The 11,900-nt window shown below is 43.2% G+C and overlaps 5 non-coding genes across 5 annotated transcripts; all 5 read left to right on the forward strand.

The window, feature by feature from the left end:
• The first annotated feature begins 463 nt into the window (after positions 1 to 463).
• LOC115053639 (5S ribosomal RNA) lies at positions 464 to 582 on the forward strand. Its single transcript, XR_003841469.1, has one exon. It is a non-coding gene; the product is annotated as a 5S ribosomal RNA (ribosomal RNA).
• A 340-nt stretch (positions 583 to 922) lies between these two features.
• LOC115053712 (5S ribosomal RNA) lies at positions 923 to 1,041 on the forward strand. The gene has a single exon (XR_003841527.1). It is a non-coding gene; the product is annotated as a 5S ribosomal RNA (ribosomal RNA).
• Positions 1,042 to 1,385: 344 nt separating this feature from the next.
• Positions 1,386 to 1,504, forward strand: LOC115053707 (5S ribosomal RNA). The gene has a single exon (XR_003841522.1). It is a non-coding gene; the product is annotated as a 5S ribosomal RNA (ribosomal RNA).
• A 4,802-nt stretch (positions 1,505 to 6,306) lies between these two features.
• LOC115053686 (5S ribosomal RNA) lies at positions 6,307 to 6,425 on the forward strand. Its single transcript, XR_003841502.1, has one exon. It is a non-coding gene; the product is annotated as a 5S ribosomal RNA (ribosomal RNA).
• Positions 6,426 to 6,764: 339 nt separating this feature from the next.
• On the forward strand, positions 6,765 to 6,883 carry LOC115053682 (5S ribosomal RNA). The gene has a single exon (XR_003841498.1). It is a non-coding gene; the product is annotated as a 5S ribosomal RNA (ribosomal RNA).
• The last annotated feature ends 5,017 nt before the right edge of the window (positions 6,884 to 11,900 follow it).

Here is an 11,900-nt window from a genome sequence, read left to right on the forward strand (position 1 = left end):
CCTACGTCGGAATATACGCAAACGTTCAACAAGCGCAATGTTGTAATTACCCGGATGATACAAGGTCGACGATTACTGCCCCCTAGAGTTTGGGAGCACTTCCGAGTGAACCGTTGTCCTCGTGTTTGACGGCGACTGAAAAAAAATTAAATTCTATTGACTTTATTGGGAAAAAAAAAGAAATATAAAATGTAGCATATCATTTGAGATGAGTGAAGACGGAAATTATGCATATGCGAAGCTTTGGTAGGCAATTACGTGAAGTGGCAAGTCATGTGAAAGTAATACAGAATCAAAGAGGAAACAGTTGAATAAAAGACAAATAAGTGAGTGAACATCCTGAAGAACACAGCAAGTGACTTGAAAGTAATACAGAAGCAAAGCAGGTGGAAATGAAAGCTTTTTGAAATGCACATTTTGGTTGAAATCACGTATAAAGGTGGTTTTTGTGTGCTGTGTTGTTGCTTACGGCCATACCACCCTGAACACGCCCGATCTCGTCCGATCTCGGAAGCTAAGCAGGGTCGGGCCTGGTTAGTACTTGGATGGGAGACCGCCTGGGAATACCAGGTGCTGTAAGCTTTTTCACTTTGTGGACAACAGAGGGCATTGTTGCTCTCATGTCACAGAACAAATTATAAAATTTTATTTATTTGGAGCATTTTTACACTTTTGGACACAGCACTGATCACATGAAAAAAGTATAAATTCTCTTATACTATCTTGTAATTTTCACAATGTGAGCATAAAAACAGAGGAAAAAGAGTTGAATTAAAGACAAATGAGTGAGTGAACATTATGAAGAACACAGCAAGGGACTTGAAGGTAATACAGAAGCAAAGCAGATGGAAATGAAAGCTTTTTGAAATGCACATTTTGGTTGAAATCACGTATAAAGGTGTTTTTTGTGTGCTGTGTTGTTGCTTACGGCCATACCACCCTGAACACGCCCGATCTCGTCTGATCTTGGAAACTAAGCAGGGTCGGGCCTGGTTAGTACTTGGATGGGAGACCGCCTGGGAATACCAGGTGCTGTAAGCTTTTTCACTTTGTGGACAAAAGAGGGCATTGTTGCTCTCAGGTCACAGAACAAATTATAACATTTTATTTATTTGGAGCATTGTTGCACTTTTGGACACAGCAATGATCACATGAAAAAAGTGTAAATTCTCTTATACTATCTTGTAATTTTCACAATGTGAGCATAAAAACAGAGGAAAAAGAGTTGAATTAAAGACAAATAAGTGAGTGAGTGAACATCCTGAAGAACACAGCAAGTGACTTGAAGGTAATACAGAAGCAAAGCAGATGGAAATTAAAGCTTTTTGAAATGCACATTTTGGTTGAAATCACGTATAAAGGTGGTTTTTGTGTGCTGTGTTGTTGCTTACGGCCATACCACCCTGAACACGCCCAATCTCGTCTGATCTCGGAAGCTAAGCAGGGTCGGGCCTGGTTAGTACTTGGATGGGAGACCGCCTGGGAATACCAGGTGCTGTAAGCTTTTTCACTTTGTGGACAAAAGAGGGCAGATCTAGTCAGTGGATTTGGGATAGAAGAGGTAATAGTAGCTGGGGGCCCAGCAGGGGGAGCTCTTAAGATAGACAGACTCTAGGGTGAAGCAGAGAAAGAAATCCAGGAAGGGGAAGTTTATTTAAGTGGAGGGTGTGGCCTGTTTGAGACTCTTTGCCACCATGCGGTTAGTCCAGGTGAGTTGGCCTGTGTTGGTGTGTTGATTTAACTTGTATATCGGATTGTTTAGATGAGTGTAGTTGCTGAATCTGCTAGTGTAGCTTGTATTGCCTCCACCTCCTGCACCCTCTATACTTCCATGCCCCCTACCCGAACCAGGGTCTGTATCCCATCCCTACTTTTATCTCCATCTCTTCCATTTCTCCCCCCTTCCCGAACCAGGGTCTGTATCCCCACCCCGCTTTCACTGGTGCAATTGGTTAGAGGTTAGAGTAGTTGACAGTGGTGCTGCTTGAGATAGTTCCTTTTGTGTTTGTGCCTCTTTGACACCATGCGGTTAGTGCAGGTGAGCTGGCCTGTGTTGGAGTGTTGGTGTTGTTTGAGTATAGGACTGTTTAGGTGAGTTTAGTTGCTGAATCTACTAATGCAGCTTGTATTGCCTCCACCTCCTGCACCCTCTATGCTTCCATGCCCCCTACCCGAACCAGGGTCTGTATCCCCACCCCGCGTTCACTGGTGCAGTTGGTGAGAGGTCTATCTTACTGAACACGCATGAGCCAGGTACGCCTCAACCAGCAACTGCGCGAGCGAGAACAGAAAGGATTACGGACCTCTGATTATTTCTAACTTTTTTCCTCTGTTTCTTCTTTTCATTACATCTTACTTTTCAGGGCGAGACGAAATGGAAGAAGCAAATGAATGGAACATAGTTGAAACAAAAGAACAGAGAGCTAAAAGGAAGAGCTTGGAGAAACAGGGTAGAGTGCAGAACTCGGGAACAGCTGATTCAACAGCGGACACGTCAGCAAGAGGAGAGAGAGAGGAGGAAGAGCTGCGAGCAGCACTGTCAGCTGTGACAGGCAGAGGTCGGAGGAGTGAGACCGGAGGAGCAGTGAGGGAGACCAGAGGAGAGCGGACCAAGCCTGGACTCCATGGAGCCCCGGGAGTCGCAGCGGAGAAGTGTAGAGAGAGAGAGAGAAAAACAGGAGAGCAGCCGGAGAGAGACAACAGCAACAGGACAAGATGAAGCAGGCAGTAGGAATCACCTACGATCACAACCTGACTGCGAGCCTCAAAGTGACCGGACAGGACGAGGTCCCGGTCCTGGAACTAATGAGAGCTATTCGTGCTCTGTGTGGGGGGCTTATTGCCTGCAGAGCCACCGGTGCCATGAGATAACGATGTCTCAAGCCAAGGGGAAGGAGCGGCTCCTAGATGGGTTTAAAATAGGTAACACCAGGATTCTAGTTAAAGACCTGTGTAATGATGAACTGATGGTGTGTTTTCTAAATCTGCCTGCTTATATCTCTGACGAGGAAATCTTGCAGAAGCTTGAGGGGTGGAGTGTGTCGGCCGCATCTGCAATTAGGAGGATAATCATATAGAAAAATGGGGTAGTATAAAGGAAAGAATTAAAAGAGCAAGTATTAATTTTAGCAAAGAGAAAATATGGAAAGAAAAACAGGAAGAACAAAACATCAGAAAGAAACTAGAAGAACTGATATTACTAGATCACCAAAGAAATACAGAGACTGTGGAATGTATGAAATATATAAAAATCAATTAAATAATATAGAAAGGGAAAAGTGCAAAGAGGCAGCAATTACATGTAGATTCCAAAATATAATTGAAGGGGAAAAATTTTCAGCTTTTTTCTTGGGGCTAGAAAAACAAAAGCAAAAATAAAACCATAATAGAAGAGCTGAAAGATAAAGACAAGATAAAAATACTTAATCATAACAGAATACTACGAGAATCTGTTCAAAGAAAGAGGCAGCGAAAAGAAAACGGAAGGAATAATCTCCCACATAGACAGGGAGATAAGTAAGGATGATAAATCATGGTGTGATAGCAAACTAACAATAAAAGAAATAGAAAACGCAATCAAAAATCTAAACAAAAACAAGTCCAGGGAGTGACGGCCTAACTGCCGACTTCTACATGACTGTCAGTGAGCAGATGGCCCCTCTGTTGCTGGACCTTTATCAAGCCATCCAAGACAGTAAACAGACACCACAATCGCTTACAAAAAGGTATTATAACTTTAATGTATAAGAAAAAAGGAGACAAAAATGACATAAGCAACTACAGACCAATAAGTCTCCTCAATACAGATTACAAAATCCTCACAAAAACTTTGGAAAATAGATTAAAACAAACCCCAAATCAAGTAATCAGCACAAATCAAGCATACAGCATTCCAAACAGAGATATACAGGATACAATACACACAATCAGAGACACAGTTAGAGCGATGAAGGTACAGGGGGGGTCATCTGCTCATAATAGATTTGGAAAAAGCTTTTGATAGGGTGGAGCATGAATTCTTGTTGAAAGTGTTAAGGAAAATGGGTTACGGTGAGGTGTTTGACTGGGTGAAAATATTGTACAGAGATGCTCGTAGTGTAATTAAATGTAATGGGTTTTTAACAGACAGTTTCAGGATAGGAAGATCAGTAAGGCAGGGCTGCCCTCTGTCACCCCTGCTCTATAGCATATCAATAGAACCTTTGGCACAAGCAATTTTAAAAGAAACACATTTTAGGAATACGCACACCAGCAAACAGGACAGTCAAAATAACCCAGTATTCAGACGACATCACCATCACAGTTAAATCAGGGGAATCTATTGACAGAATATTAGAACGTTTCAAAACTTACAGTGCAGCATCAGGAGCAAAAATAAACACACATAAATCAGAATTAGGAACTTTAGGTCACAACATCGTAAATAAATGGGGTTTTAGTGTTAATAATGGGGGCAGAAAGATACCGGGGGTGTATATAGGGGGGGCACGAGGGTGAGGATAGGGACAGAGGGTGGAGGGAAGTTATAGGGAAAATAAAAAATGTTTTCAATTTATGGAAGAGTAGGGGGCTGTCTTTGAAAGGAAAGGTAATTGTAGTTAATGCTCTAATACTGTCAAAAATTAATCACCTTTTGGGAACCTGTGAGCTGCCGCAATGGGCCCTAAATTCTTCTAAAACAATAGTACCTTTAGAATAATTAATATTTATGCCAATAACTGTGAAAAGGAGAGGAAAGAACTGTTTAACAAATTAGGGAGATGGATAAATAATAGAACAATAATCATAGGAGATTTTAATACCGTCTTATCCAAATCTGATATCTCAATAAACAACGTATATAAAATGATACAAGTAGAACCACATTATATAATTTAATGAGTAATTATAACCTATTAGATGTATGGAGAATACAAAATCAACTAAAAAGGGAATTCTCCAGGAAGCAGGTGGTCAAAGGGAAACTCAGACAGTCTAGAATAGACCTGTGTCTGGCGGCAGCTGATATTATTAAAGAAATTAATAAAGTGACATATACTTTAATTCTGTCAGGTTTTGGGTTAAAGCTGGGGTTAGTGTTCTGTCCATGTCACTTCCTGTTTTATTTTGTAGTCCTGGTCCCTTCGTGTTCCCGGTTATGTTACTTCCTGGTTGTGTCCCACGTTGATTGTCTTCCCTGCCCTGATGTGGATCACCTGTGTCTTGTTTACCACTGTGTACTTAAGTCCTGTTTTCAGTCTTGTCCTGGTCGGATCATTGTTGTTGTTTGTCATTTTGTCCTTGCCCTGTCGTTTTGTTCCTGCCTTGTCCTTTCGTTATTAAAGTGTGTTCCCCATCGCATACCTGGTTTTCCGGCTCCTGCATTTGGGTCCTTCCTGCAACGCGCTCGCGGCGCGTTTTCTCCCGCTGTGACACAATGATCCGACCAGCAATGGACCCAGCGGAGTCTGTGCTTGCTCTGGGGACCGTGCGGCTGCCCGTTCTGCCTGCTGTTCCCCAGCTCCCGGAACTCGACTTTTTGGGTGTCAAGCCCTCCTGCCAGGTAGCTGTTCAGGAGGCGTGTATGGCAGCGGTGGATCGGCTGTCGTCCGCGTTGCACGTACTGGAGGAACAACTGCGGCGGACCTCCCGCTCCTGTTCCGGCTGGGCCGCCGCCGCTGCCGTCTTTAGTTCCTGTCCCTGTGTCACCGCCTCCTGAGCCCTGATGCCCTGATGTGGATCACCTGTGTCTTGTTTACCACTGTGTACTTAAGTCCTGTTTTCAGTGTGTTCACCATCGCATACCTGGATTTCCGGCTCCTGCATTTGGGTCCTTCCTGCAACACGTCCGATCTCGGAAGCTAAGCAGGGTCGGGCCTGGTTAGTACTTGGATGGGAGACCGCCTGGGAATACCAGGTGCTGTAAGCTTTTTCACTTTGTGGACAAAAGAGGGCATTGTTGCTCTCATGTCACAGAACATAACATTTTATTTATTTGGAGCATTGTTGCTCTCATGTCACAGAACATTTATAACATTTATAACATTTTATTTATTTGGAGCATTGTTGCACTTTTGGACACAGCACTGATCACATGAAAAAAGTGCAATTCTCTTATACTGTCTTGTAACTTTCACAATATGAGCATAAAAACAGAGGAAAAAGAGTTGAATTAAAGACAAATGAGTGAGTGAGTGAACATCCTGAAGAACACAGCGAGTGACTTGAAAGTAATACAGAAGCAAAGCAGATGGAAATGAAAGCTTTTTGAAATGCACATTTTGGTTGAAATCACATATAAAGGTGGTTTTTGTGTGCTGTGTTGTTGCTTACGGCCATACCACCCTGAACACGCCCGATCTCGTCTGATCTCGGAAGCTAAGCAGGGTCGGGCCTGGTTAGTACTTGGATGGGAGACCGCCTGGGAATACCAGGTGCTGTAAGCTTTTTCACTTTGTGGACAAAAGAGGGCATTGTTGCTCTCATGTCACAGAACATAACATTTTATTTATTTGGAGCATTGTTGCACTTTTGGACACAGCACTGATCACATGAAAAAAGTATAAATTCTCTTATACTGTCTTGTAACTTTCACAATATGAGCATAAAAACAGAGGAAAAAGAGTTGAATTAAAGACAAATGAGTGAGTGAGTGAACATCCTGAAGAACACAGCGAGTGACTTGAAAGTAATACAGAAGCAAAGCAGATGGAAATGAAAGCTTTTTGAAATGCACATTTTGGTTGAAATCACGTATAAAGGTGGTTTTTGTGTGCTGTGTTGTTGCTTACGGCCATACCACCCTGAACACGCCCGATCTCGTCCGATCTCGGAAGCTAAGCAGGGTCGGGCCTGGTTAGTACTTGGATGGGAGACCGCCTGGGAATACCAGGTGCTGTAAGCTTTTTCACTTTGTGGACAAAAGAGGGCATTGTTGCTCTCATGTCACAGAACATTTATAACATTTTATTTATTTGGGGCATTGTTGCTCTCATGTCACAGAACATTTATAACATTTATAACATTTTATTTATTTGGAGCATTGTTGCACTTTTGGACACAGCACTGATCACATGAAAAAAGTGCAACTCTCTTATACTATCTTGTAATTTTCACAATGTGAGCATAAAAACAGAGGAAAAAGAGTTGAATTAAAGACAAATGAGTGAGTGAACATCCTGAAGAGGGTCGGGCCTGGTTAGTACTTGGATGGGAGACCGCCTGGGAATACCAGGTGCTGTAAGCTTTTTCACTTTGTGGACAAAAGAGGGCAGATCTAGTCAGTGGATTTGGGCTAGAAGAGGTAATAGTAGCTGGGGGCCCAGCAGGGGGAGCTCTTAAGATAGACAGACTCTAGGGTGAAGCAGAGGAAGAAATCCAGGAAGGGGAAGTGTATTTAAGTGGAGGGTGTGGCCTGTTTGAGACTCTTTGCCACCATGCGGTTAGTCCAGGTGAGTTGGCCTGTGTTGGTGTGTTGATTTAACTTGTATATCGGATTGTTTAGATGAGTGTAGTTGCTGAATCTGCTAGTGTAGCTTGTATTGCCTCCACCTCCTGCACCCTCTATACTTCCATGCCCCCTACCCGAACCAGGGTCTGTATCCCATCCCTACTTTTATCTCCATCTCTTCCATTTCTCCCCCCCTACCCAAGCCAGGGTCTGTATCCCCACCCCGCTTTCACTGGTGCAATTGGTTAGAGGTTAGAGTAGTTGACAGTGGTGCTGCTTGAGATAGTTCCTTTTGTGTTTGTGCCTCTTTGACACCATGCGGTTAGTACAGGTGAGCTGGCCTGTGTTGGAGTGTTGGTGTTGTTTGAGTATAGGACTGTTTAGGTGAGTTTAGTTGCTGAATCTACTAATGCAGCTTGTATTGCCTCCACCTCCTGCACCCTCTATACTTTCATGCCCCCTACCCGAAGCAGGGTCTGTATCCCCACCCCACGTTCACTGGTGCAGTTGGTGAGAGGTCTATCTTACTGAACACGCATGAGCCAGGTACGCCGCAACCAGCAACTACGCGAGAGAGGATCACGGACCTCTGATTATTTCTAACTTTTTTTACTCAGTTTCTTCTTTTCATTACATCTTACTTTTCAGGGCGAGACGAAATGGAAGAAGCAAATGAATGGAACACAGTTGAAACAAAAGAACAGAGAGCTAAAAGGAAGAGCTTGGAGAAACAGGGTAGAGTGCAGAACTCGGGAACAGCTGATTCAACAGCGGACACGTCAGCAAGAGGAGAGAGAGAGGAGGAAGAGCTGCGAGCAGCACTGTCAGCTGTGACAGGCAGAGGTCGGAGGAGTGAGACCGGAGGAGCAGTGAGGGAGACCAGAGGAGAGCGGACCAAGCCTGGACTCCATGGAGCCCCGGGAGTCGCAGCGGAGAAGTGTAGAGAGAGAGAGAGAAACAGGAGAGCAGCCGGAGAGAGACAACAGCAACAGGACAAGATGAAGCAGGCAGTATGAATCACCTACGATCACAACCTGACTGCGAGCCTCAAAGTGACCGGACAGGACGAGGTCCCGGTCCTGGAACTAATGAGAGCTATTCGTGCTCTGTGTGGGGGGCTTATTGCCTGCAGAGCCACCGGTGCCATGAGATAACGATGTCTCATGCCAAGGGGAAGGAGCGGCTTCTAGACGGATTCAAAATAGGTAACACCAGGATTCTAGTTAAAGACCTGTGTAACGATGAGCTGATGGTGTCTTTTCTAAATTTGCCTGCTTATATCTCTGACGAGGAAATCATGCAGAAGCTTGAGGGGTGGGGTGTGTGGGCCGCATCCGCAATTAGGAGGATGTGGCCGGGCACACAAGTAGCTGATGGAACAAGATTCTTAAAAGTAAAATTTACTGATCAAGTTCAATCTTTACCTTACTCAGTTAGATTTGAAACAGCAATGGGGCCTGAATACTTTAGAGTTATCCACGACAGACAAACAAAAGTCTGCAGGATGTGCCTCCAGCCAGGACACATCCTGAGAGAGTGCCCAGAGTTCTCCTGCCACAAGTGTGGAGTCCAGGGACACTATGCAAGGGAGTGCAGCAGACAACAAAAAAAATACAAAAAATGTGAGGTGTGCTGCAACCTGATGGAAGCTTGCAGTTGCAATTATAGTGAATCTGATGTGGTGGCGGGGTCCGGGTCGGAGGCTCTGTCAACAGAGGCGGAGGACATGAGTGAGGAGGAGGAGGAGGAGGAAGCTGAAGAGGCTGGTGAGGGGGGCAGCGGCACCGTTGAAGGGGCTGGCAGAGAGGGTCTCCCCCGGAGGAGGGCTCCGAGCCCCCCAAAAGATGCACAGTGCCTGGCCACAAAGCTGGGGGAGAGTGGAGAGGGGCTGAGCTTAGGCTCAGGACCCCGAGAGGGAGGAAGGGGCAGGAGTGGCGACGGGCCCGCAGAGGGGCCGGAGCCATCTTCAGCCCTGGAATCAATGGAAGTGGGGGAGACCCTGAGTGACCTGCAGCAGGCGGCAGCCGCACCCCTCAGAGCGCCGGCCTTAACCTCCTCCCAGGTTCTCTGTCAGCGGGGGAAATCGGACAGTGACTCGGAGATGGACGTCGCCACCATACAGAGCATCAGAAAGCAGCACAACTCTAACACAACCTCCAGAACAAAAAAAAGGAAGAAGGAAAAAAGAACAATGAACAAATCGGGCGTCTAAAACTCCTCTCTTGTTTTATACCAATGCTGCTGCTGCACTCCCTAAATGTCAATGGTCTCCGCACTTGTGGCAGGATGAACAATATACTAAGTAATCCAGCCTGCGATGTGCTTTGCCTCCAAGAGATTAGATGGGATGAGGACACCTCCAAAGCCGCAGCGAAGACATATAAAGGGAAAATGTATTATAATAATGGCACTAATAAGTCATGTGGAATAGCCACACTAATAAATTCTGTTATTATAGAAAGAAGCGTATTAACATATAAGGATAATAAAGGTAGAATATTAATTATAGATATTACAGTAAACAATAGTATCTTTAGAATAATTAATATTTATGCCAATAACTGCGAAAAGGAGAGGAAAGAATTATTTAACAATTTAGGGAGATGGATAAATAATAGAACGATAATTATAGGGGATTTTAATACTGTACTATCTCAATCTGATATCTCAATAAATAACGTTTATAAAAATGATACTAGCAGAACCACACTATATAATTTAATGAGCAACTATAATCTATTAGATGTATGGAGAATACAAAACCAACTAAAAAGGGAATTCTCCCGGAGGCAGGTGGTCAAAGGGAAGCTTAGACAGTCTAGAATAGATCTTTGTCTGGCTGCAGCGGATATGATCAAAGAAATTAATAAAGTAACATACACGTTTAATTCATGGAGTGACCACGCCACAATAGAGTGTCAGCTGGGGACAATGGGTGAAATCAGGGGAGGAGGCACCTGGTGCCTCAACTCCAGTCTCTTGGCTGATCCAGCATATATCAAAAAAATTAAAAAAACTACTTAATTATGCAAGAATAGAAATGCAATTAGATAACAATCATATAAAAAAATGGGATAGTATAAAGGAAAGAATCAAAAGAGCAAGTATTAATTATAGCAAAGAGAAAAGATGGAAAGAAAAACAGGAAGAACAAAACATAAGAAAGAAACTGGAAGAAGAACTGATATTACTGGATCAACAAAGAAATAGAGACTGTGGAATGTTTGAATTATATAAAAACCAATTAAATATTTTAGAAAGGGTAAAGTGCAAAGGGGCAGCAATCAGATGCAGATTTCAAAATATAGTTGAAGGGGAAAAATGCTCAGCTTTTTTCTTAGGAATGGAAAAACAAAAACAAAGTAAAACCATAATAGAAGAGCTGAAAGATAAAGACAATAACTCTCACAAAGACAAAATAAAAATACTTGAAATCATAACAGAATATTACGCCAACCTGTTCAAAGAAGAAGGCAGCGAAAATGCGAAAACAGAAGAAATAATTGCCCACATAGACAGAGAGATAAGCGAGAATGACAAAACATGGTGTGATAGCAAATTAACAATAAAAGAAATAGAAAATGCAATTAAAAACTTAAATCGAAACAAAAGTCCAGGGAGTGACGGCCTAACTGCCGACTTCTACATGGCTTTCAGTGAGCAGATGGCCCCCCTGTTGCTGGACCTCTATCAAGCCATCCAGGACAGTAAACAGACACCACAGTCACTTACAAAAGGTATTATAACTTTAATATATAAGAAAAAAGGAGATAGAAATAACATAAGCAATTACAGACCAATAAGCCTCCTCAATACAGATTACAAAATCCTTACAAAAACCCTGGCGAATAGACTAAAACAAACCTTAAATCAAGTAATTAGCACAAATCAAGCATACAGCATTCCAAACAGAGATATACAGGATACAATACACACAATCAGAGACACAGTTAGAGAGATGAAGGTACAGGGGGGCCACCTGCTCACAATAGATCTGGAAAAAGCTTTTGATAGGGTGGAGCACGATTTCTTGTTTAAAGTGTTAAGGAAAATGGGTTATGGTGAGGTGTTTATTGATTGGGTGAAAATATTGTACAGAGATGCTCGCAGTGTAATTAAATGTAATGGGTTTTTAACAGACAGTTTCAGGATAGGGAGATCAGTACGGCAGGGCTGCCCTCTGTCAGCCCTGCTCTATAGCATATCAATAGAACCACTGGCACAAGCAATTTTAAAAGACAAACACATTTTAGGAATACGCACACCAGCAAACAGGACAGTTAAAATAACCCAGTATTCAGACGACATCACCATCACAGTTAAATCAGGGGAATCTATTGACAGAATATTAGAACATTTCAAAACGTACAGTGCAGCATCAGGAGCAAAAATAAACACACATAAATCAGAATTAGGAACAGTAGGACACAACCACAACAATGTAAATAAATGGGGTTTTAGCGTTAATAAT

The sequence above is a fragment of the Echeneis naucrates genome, chromosome 13, assembly GCF_900963305.1.
Source record: "Echeneis naucrates chromosome 13, fEcheNa1.1, whole genome shotgun sequence".
NCBI classification, from domain to species: domain Eukaryota; kingdom Metazoa; phylum Chordata; class Actinopteri; order Carangiformes; family Echeneidae; genus Echeneis; species Echeneis naucrates.